The following is a 9,751-nucleotide window of genomic DNA, read 5'->3' as shown; positions in this document are numbered from 1 at the left end:
AGAGTGTGTGAAGACTTGGTATCCCAAAGGAGAGGACTTCAGCAATCACCCAGATGCATGTTGATTGGAACACAGACCTTCAGATAGCAGCTCAGAAAGTATGTCGTTAGGCCCTTTCAGGGAGAAACTGAAAGATGGGAATTTTTGCTTGCTTTCTCTGGGCCTGACCCAAGTGTATAGCCATAGGGAAGGGATGCTTCTGAATTCATTAAGATCTGCTTCTTTGTTTACTACAGTCCTGTAGGACCCATGAATGCAAGCCCCCTTGACTATCAGAACCAGGGAATCTAAGGCCCATCCATTGAGCAGCAATGATGAAAGCTATGGCATGAGACATGTGTTCAAGCTCTTTCTAGGGAGATACTGGTGACTTGGAAAGTACTAGGGGAAGAGGGCAGGGGAGGTGTCCACAGGCTTCCCTGGTCTCTAGGGAGGAGACTACTAACTACTTGATTAAGTAGTTAGGGATTAGTGAGATTCCTTACAGTCTGTGTAACAGCTTGCTCCATTGACCATAGGTTCTAAAACATAATGCAGAAAGGAGTCAATTCTAGGACCTCTACCAGAATATCTCATTGGTTGTGGGAAGGGCCTGGGTATCCAGAGGCTCAGAATTAACCTTTTTCCTGTGTTCCACAGAGAATAAGTTCATTCCACATCTAAGTAAAATCATATGAAATTTGTCTTTCACGATATGATTTCTTTCACTCAGCACAAATACCCTCTGGGTATATCCATGTTGTTGCAGATGGCAAGATTTATTTTATTTTTCTATGCCTGAGTCATATTCTCAAAAGGGAAGCTTTTGATCTGTTCCTTAAATATTAAAAGAAAGTGTTTCTATTTTTTTTTTCATGTAAATACAATCCTGGGAGACATATCAAATTTGCATCTTTTGACTCACTTATGATCTTGCCTAATTACATCAATATTGGGCCATAACTAGTTTATAAAGAATTATTCAGTAGGATTCTACAATCATAAAAATGTTGGACCCCAACATATTCATTTATTTTTGCCTCTAGTGCCATTCTCCATCAGGAAGCACAATGATGATATTGCTGGGTGTTTCTCTGGAGCAGGTATTCAATATGCATCTTCAAACTGTAGTTGCTGCTACAAGAAGTGGTAACTTTAAGTCAGGAATATTCTTGGAACAACCTCTTTTCCAGTTGGTCTTCTTCATTCCTTGACATGCTTTCTATGTGGGAGGCTGGAAAGAACCACTTTTCTGAGAATCATTTATTTCTCCAAGCAATTGAATACATGTCAGTATAGTACGGTATGAAAAAAACATAATATGGCTGGGACTTGACAGTCACTTTAATAACATTTTTTCTTTTCTTTTGTTTTCAGTTTAGTTCAATGACCTCTAGGTGGTGGTAAAGATTCCAACCAGTTTTTAATGCCCAGAATGAATGGCTAGTCCTCAAATTGCTTTACAGAATCTTAAAGTTAATCAACCACACTCAGATGAAGTTAATATTTCTGTGTGCATTTTCAGTATCACCATTTTTTACTGGATACCCACTAAAAAGTGTACTGCACATGTCAAGGAGCTCTGAAAGCCAAGCATGAGAATGAGAGCAAGGCTTAGTTTAGAAAATGCTTATTTTTCCTTACATCTCACTTGAAGATTTAGGACATTTCAAATCCAGATTTTAGTCTGTTCCCTGTTTGTAATGGAAAGATATTAGGTCATCAATTCTAATTAACTGGGCATCGATTTTATGAGTAAAGGAAACAAGCATATAAGTTAAATTTCTTTCAAAATATGCTTTTTAAAAACAATTAAGAGAAGAAAAAACATGCTTAAGAAGGAACTCTTAAGCTCAAAAATGTTTTGCAAAGAACAGGTGACATTAGTAAACCATTCATACAAACTTGTGTCCCAATTTGTTCTTCAACTTTAATTTAGGAAAGGAGTACACACAATAAACCTTGTGTTTCTGGAGTTCAGCTTGTCCCAAGACACCAATTTCTATACACAAGCCCTAGATACATTGTGAATTTCTATATATTATTTTTCACATTCATCTTTTACTTTGGTGGCATGCGTAACCAGACTCCGAATAACATATCTCAGTGAGTCTTAAGCTATCTGCTGGGAAGGGCCTTTGGTCAAGATTCCAGTTCACCTCAGGAATTAGTGCAAGGAAGACCCTACACTGACAACCAAGCTTCACCTGCTATCCTTATTTGTTGACTTAACTCTTAACCACAGCAACATGTATTCCTTTCTGCCAATTTTATTATTAAAAACAAACGCTATAGTCAAACATACATGTGACAAGCTGTAACTGCCAGTAAGATGGCCACGTTGAATAAGTCATTCCACAGATATTTTCTGAGAGTCCACCATGTGCAAAGCACTCTGCTGGGATTTGCTGGCCAGGCTGCTGCGTTCTGCCTGTAGATGTAACAACCCCTCTGGATTTTATATCTTGCTTTCAGACAATCTTTTGCCTCCATAATTTCAATTTTCTAACTACATCTACTTGCTGTTTAGGGGGCTTATAACACTTGTTTCCCACTTAATGTAGACCTATAAGATTCAGTTTACTTTTCCATTTGGCCTTTAGTCCCAAATCCTGTGTGTTCAATTTATTGTTTGTGCATTTGTGTGTGAGTGTGTGTGTGTGTGTCAGAAAATGCCTTGCTCCTCTCTAACTCTGTACCCTTGCAGGGAGACACTTAGAACCTCTGAACCTTAAACTTTAGCAGAGACCAGGCATGAATCTAATGAGCTGCATTACAAGTTTTGAAGAAGAAAAGGGATAATTTAGGGAAACTAACATTTACTGAATGCTTGTTAAGCACTTTCTCCCATGTTGTTCCTTTGTTGTCAAAGCATCACAATAAAAAGAGCATGGACTTTGGAACTGGTAGGCTAGAGTTGGACTCCTGGTTAGGCTGCCTACTTACCTATTGACCTTGGACAAGTTACTTAATTATGGACATAAGATTCCTCAGCTAAAACATGGAATCCTTACAAAAGTCCAATTTTATATTGTTGTGTGAAGAATCAAGTACTTAAGAGGCATTCAATTTTGTTGTTATTTCATTTTTCTGATGCAGAAAACTAGACAACATTTTATAAACTCAAGATGTATTTTTTAAAGAATTTATTTATTTATTTATTTTTATACAGAGGGAAGGGAGAGAAGCATCAACGTGTGGTTGCCCCTCACATGCCCTCCACTGGGGACCTGCCCCACAACCCAGGCATGTGTCCTGATTGGGAATCGAACTGGCAACTCCCTACTTCTCAGGCTAGCACTCAGTCTGCAGAGCCATACCAGCCAGGGCTCTGTATGTATTTTTTTATAAAACCTATCCACAGTGCTAATGATATGACAAAAACAAAATTGTACATTTCAACCATTTCAGTAACTGGATTCTAATATATTTCTACTTTCTTGGAAATAAATGTAGGTTAATTCCTTTTTCTTGTGTTCGCTCGAGGGGTGCAACTTTATACATGCTCAAGATGAAATCACACTTTCAAAGATGTTTATCTGGGTCCCTTGGAAGAGATAACTCATTTTTCCTAGAGAAAATCAGGTATAGATATTCCAGTATAACCTATAAGATTCTGATGTTGCCATTTGTTTTATAAAAGGCTCATCAGCTTAGAAAAATTTGTTGAAGCTTTTCAAATTTCTATCTTAAATTGTCTTGAAAATGGTAATGATATATCAACCAGAGTTATTTTTTCTTTCTCTCTCATGTGTAATCTTGATTATCTACAAAAAGGTAAGCATGAGGTATGAAACCAGAACCGGCATAGGGCAAAATGGCCAACACTGCAGACACTTACCTTTGGGGGTTCACCAATCTTACCTTCCATTCCTTTCTCTGTGCTCTTACATAGTCCAGTCCTTTCTTGTCACCCTCTCGTTTTAAAATCCATGTCAACCTAGGGAATGCCTATCCTGAAGTTTTGTCTTTCCAACATTATCCCTTGACAAAGTCTATGAATTACTTTATTTCAGCTCTGCTTTACTTGGAAAAACTAAGACAGGCTAATTCATCTTATTCATTCAGGAAACAGTTTACTCTATTACCCCTTGGGAGAAGAGAAGGAAGGGAAGTTTGAAATCTAATATAATTGATATAGGCAGGATATGCTATCTGACAACAATCATATAGGGTATATATTTTAATTTCCTTATTTACAGATGAGAAACTTGATACTTTGAGAAGTAAAGTTGCCCAAAGTAGAAAAGGTCATAAATAATAGAGGTAGAATTTGATTCTAGGTTTTTAAGATTCCAGGGCATGTACAGTTCACTTCTGCACTGAGGGGTTTGCATTTCCCCTCAACTTCTTGATCAATTTCTTGGTAACAAAGGTCATGGAACCCTCAGCAGGACAGGAATTGCCCTCTTCAGAAGCCCACTCCCCTGAGCTAGCCAGGTCCTAGTAGAAGCCCCTTTCTTTCCCTTTATCTCCCATTCTAGTTCAAAAGATGCCCACCCACCCATTTTTTAAGAAGTAACACAATGAGGAAAGAATCTTTGGCCTGCTATTGTTTTCCTTTCACCCAAAATTTTTATCCTTGTGCAACCTACTTCAGAGAGAGAGTGGAGACCCTGGGTGTTGAGGAAGATGATGAGGAAGAGCAAAGTCTCCTGTGGGGCAGCATGGAAGCCTCCAGGCTAGAACCCTTGGAGAGAACTTAGTTAAGCCTGCTTCGAAGTGGGCAAAGCAAAAGGCTCTGCAAAGTACCCTGGAAAAATCTCCTTTTTACCTGATTCTTTAGGTTTTCAAGGCCAGACCTTGATTAAAGAGGAAGAAAAATAAACTCCTTACAGTTTAGAGAATTGAACTGATAATAGGTCTGTAATGAAATAGGAAACCTAGGGTATTTATACAACAGTCCTATTTTTTAAAAAACTGAATGAAACATCCTAATTTGTCCAGGCAAGTGTTCTGTCAGGTGATTGTCAGAGACTATGGACCAGGGATCTGAACCAAATCCCCAACGGGGAAACAACTCAGCATTTTTTCCCCAACAAGCTAGTCTATTGCATTTTAATGAAACCATTCGGAGATTGTGGGGCTAGGTGCCACAGGAAGGGGAAACAATAGAGGGGCATGGAGTTTTGAAGGAGCTTGTTGTGCCATTTTAGAATCAACATTGTGTGTTATTTGTGCTAAGATGTTGTGGAGTGACTGAAATGGACTCATAGAACAACATACTAAATATTTAAACTTTTCTTCTTCCTTTTTTTTTTTTGGTCCTTGTGGCTGAACTTATGACAAACAGGGTGGGGTGGAGTAAGTAAAATGGGTTATTTAAAAAAAATGCTGTTGTAAAAAAGAGTATACTTTGTACAGACAAATGCTGGTTGTTGTGAAACTCAAAGCTGGGTGTTTATAGTTAACACTCTGGAAAGTAAATAGGCAGTTTTGCTTGTGTTCTGGAATTTACTGCTACCCCTTCAACCCTCCAAACAAATTAGGGAGTGCTCTGCTAGACTGCCAGGCTATGTAGGAAGAAAGTTAAACACCCCCAGCACCACGGACGGTCACCTTTGGAAAGGAGATCACATTCCCTTTGATATGTGGTCCATGAGGGCTGGCTCAAGATCTTGACTTCCTCTCATTCACATTAAAAAAAGGAAAAAAGTGGTTGTGGTGACAGAGGCTGGTTACGGAGTAAAATGTTAAACAATATCAAGAAGACATAGACAACAACATCTAGACTGTAGAAAAATTCCAGATTGTCCAGACTGTGAGGAAATGGACCGGGTTTCTTTAAGAAAAATAAGTTGGCACCTGCCAGAGAGACAGAAAGAGAGACCTTTAAAAAGTAAAGAGACTTAAGAAACATGTGAACCAATACAATGTATGGATCTTATTTTGATCCAGATAAAAACAGAGTAAAAAAAAATAAATGAGTAAATAATACAAAGAAAAATATTTATGAGGCAATGGGAAAATTCGAACACTGACTGAATATTTGAACATAATGAAGGAATTACTATTGATCTATTAGATGCAATAACAGAATAGTAGTTATGTTTTTATAAGGAGTCCTAATCTTTTAGAGATATATATAAAATATTTTGAAGTGAAAAAAAATACTTCTAGGTGAGGTTAAAGTCTTGATTTGTTTCAGAATAATAAGGTGTTGGCATTCAGGGCGTGGATGCAAGTGTGTGTCCTGTGAGATTGGCCTTAAGGAGATAATGATTGAGGCTGAGGGTTCATTACACTGCTCTCTCTACTCTTGTATACATTTGAAATAGTCCATAATAAAGTGTTAAAGGGAAAAACCCACTGGATCATGCTGTGATCTGTGGAACGCCAGAGCTACCTACCCTCTCTGCAGGTCTGACAGCATTGGCAAGCACACATCCCCAAGATGAGAGAACCTACCCCTTTAAAAATCATTTTTGTGCAATTCAAACAAACTTACCATCTTCCACCAAAATCAAACTACAAATGGTCTTTTTTTTTTCATTTAATGCGTAGAAAATATGGTAGGAAGGAACTGAATGGAATCTGAATGCATATAAAAGGGAACTAAACCATGCAAGGACTTTCTATAGCTAAGGTTAAGATTCCAAGTGAACTGAGAGAGCAGCCAGCCTGGGGCAGCCTGTTACACCCCAGGGCCCACAGCCGTCTCAACAATGGCCACTGTTTATGACATCCAGACCCTGGTGATGTTTGTGTCTTTTGACTTGTGCACCTTGTCATGTCACAAAGCGCAGGATAGTTTTGCTTCCTGGTTGAAGTAATTAATTCCTTTGCCATGGATTTTGTTGCAGATTTCTTAAACAAGCTCTACATCCTTAAATGGCTTTCTAGAACAAAACAAAAATGCCCTTCATGTCTTTGAAATGTATCTGAGGAACTGATCTTGTAAAGAGGAAGAGTCGGGAAATGCCCACAATGAAAAGCTGAGACAGAGGTAACCTTCCAAAAGTAACCTATTATGATGCCTGTATATTAAAACAATGTAGTACTGCACATGAACAGACAGACAGACCAATGCGAGAGAACAGAAAATACTGAAGTAGGTCTAATTGCATGTGTAAATGCAGGATGCAATAAAGGTAGCATCTCAAATCAGAGAGGAAGAGCTGGGTTTTTATTAGTGGCGCTTAGATAATTCATTACCTGCATGGAAAAAGTTATATCTTTTTCACACTGCATACCTAGATATTGTTCAAATGAAACAATGATCTAAAGGTAAAAAAGGAAACTATGCAGGTACTAGAAGTAAATATGAATTAATTTCTTCATAGCTGAGGAGTGGGAAAAATTTCCTTTATAGTGATCCAGAATCCAGAGCAACTAAAAATATAAATTTGCATAGTAGAAACATACCTTTAGTAAAGTAAAATGGAAAAGGACAAGCTGGGGGGGATATAGCAGCTTAAATCAAAAAGCATTATCAATGTCCTCTAGCCAAAGACCACCAAGCACACAGCAGCAGCGGAACAAAATAGCATTAAAGGGACTTTCAGCAAAGGAGACTACTCACCATGGGGTGCCATAGTGGGTCAGGAAGAGGCTGTCGAAAAGGACTTATAGAGGTTGGGGTTTGGTTAGGCAACTCTGGGCAGGGTTCAAGGGGCTTTACTCTGGATTGGATGCTGTCAGGAAAAAAGGAGCAAATCTATTACTGAATATCTTAACAAACCTTAAGAGAGAAATGAATCCAGACCAAAGCCTAATTGGTAAAGGAGCAGCAGGATAGAAGGAGATATGATATTTTTGTGGCGTTACAAGTGAGATGTATGGAAAAGCCCACATTGTGGGAAATTCTATAGGAAAAGTAACCTAGTTTCCTCAGCAAATAAATTATAAAAGGCAGGGATTAGAGGAGAGAATAGAGAAAGAGGACAATTTTAAAGATTAAAAAATATGTAGAAAGTGTATCAAATCAATAGCAATGTGTAGACCTTATATGAATCCTGATTAAAACTGTAAAAAATTATTTTGATAAGATGTTTGGAAATTTAAACACTGCATATTGGCTAGCATTAGTAAATGATCAATATATTTAAGTATGATAATGGTATTGCAGCAATGTTTTTTAAAGTTCTCATCTTAAGAAGATACATACTGAAATACTGATGGACAAATAATACAATGGGGGTACAGAAGCTATACCATCTACAACTATGTCATAGACAAAACAAGATGGGCCTTGAGCTGATCACTGTTGAAGCTGGTTGGTAAATACAAAAGCTTACTATACTATTATTCTTCCTGCATTTGTATATATCTGAAATTTTCCTCAATAAAAAGTTAGAATAAGATTTAAGGCAAAATAAACAATCTTTATCGTGGGTATATAAATATTCATTGCATTATTTTGTTTTTCATAAATTGTTTGTAATTTTTAAAAAAGCATTTGTAAAAGAAACCACAATGAAAATAACTGTGGGGATACTTACATTGAGGAAGGGCTCTAGAGCTATAAAATCTTATTTTTTAAAAAAAAGACAGAAGACTACAGGTGAATAAGCAAGACATTAGAATCTGCACTCGGTGGTGGGCATATGGGTATCTGCTTATTATTTTCTGTACTTTTTGTTTGTTAAAATTATCCATAATTTAAATAACAGCTATGCATTTGTTTATTTATTGTAAAGTGTCTGTGTAGTGCCAGGTCAAACTTACCCTCTGAAGAAGCTGCTTGTGGCCAGTCACAGAGGCCGCAAATAGACCTTGTACCTGGAGATTTTGCATCAGTGAGAAGAGGGCAGAAAGGGCAAGGACATGGCTAAGAGAAGAGGGCACTTTCACATATCAGTTCTGCCACATGCTTTCCCATAATCTGCAGCTTCTCCCAGAATGCTAAGGCTTCCAAGTTGTCAATAAATGAAGAAACGTGTCAAAGAGATACCTCAGGGTCAAGTATTTTCTTTACTCCCACAGTGGGTGCCTAAGGCACTCCCCTCGGCCACATTCTCTGATGGTCAACACCCATGACCTTGACCTAGAAACTACACTCTCAGAGCTGGCCCCGCTCCTCTGGGTCAAGCAAGTTCCAGCACTGTGAGGTTCATTCAACTCTTGATTGGCTAAAGTTCTTAAACAGTTTACTTAAACTTTTCCAATTTGTTTGACTAACTCCAGAAATTACCTTAAATTTAGATCTAGGAAACTGCAGAAGAGTGTATTTTGAGGAAATACAAAGAATATAGTTAAAATTTTTTGCTCCAAGTGGTAAGACCAACCATACTTCCCATTTTGATAAACAAAATTTGAGATAAGACTTTGGGATTGCTGATTGGTGGGGACAGGTGAGAATTAGGATAATTCACCCTGGAAACTGGAAGGGTAAACTGTTAATGTGGGGTGGGGGATGGGGGCAAGACAGCTGGGGAAGCCTAGACCCATACCAGGATCTAGGTTCTCGTTACAGATCAAGATAGGATTTGAGAGCACGACAGGAAGATTTAGCAAAGCACAGTGAATTTAAGTGATAGACACGCTAGAGAAGTGAGTGTGGGGACCTCAGAAAATGAGATGCCCCAATGGGATCTGGATGGAAGGTTTTTTATTAAGCATGGATGGGGGTGGGCGGGGTGACAGAGTAGTCCTCAGCTTCTGACACTGGTGAGGAGACTGACTACAGGGGTCGTTGTCCCTCCTCTCCAAATCATGATTTCATTTTTTGCCCCCACCAGCCATCATGGCAATTCCAAAATGCAAATTTTTAATAAAGATAATATAATGGCCCTGTTGGTCACTTTTAGATCAGTATGGCTGCTGAATCTTG

The sequence above is a fragment of the Phyllostomus hastatus genome, unplaced genomic scaffold (genome assembly GCF_019186645.2).
Source record: "Phyllostomus hastatus isolate PE091 unplaced genomic scaffold, TTU_PhHast_1.1 phas_contig_524, whole genome shotgun sequence".
Lineage (NCBI taxonomy): Eukaryota > Metazoa > Chordata > Mammalia > Chiroptera > Phyllostomidae > Phyllostomus > Phyllostomus hastatus.
Note: the sequence above shows the minus strand (reverse complement) of the source record.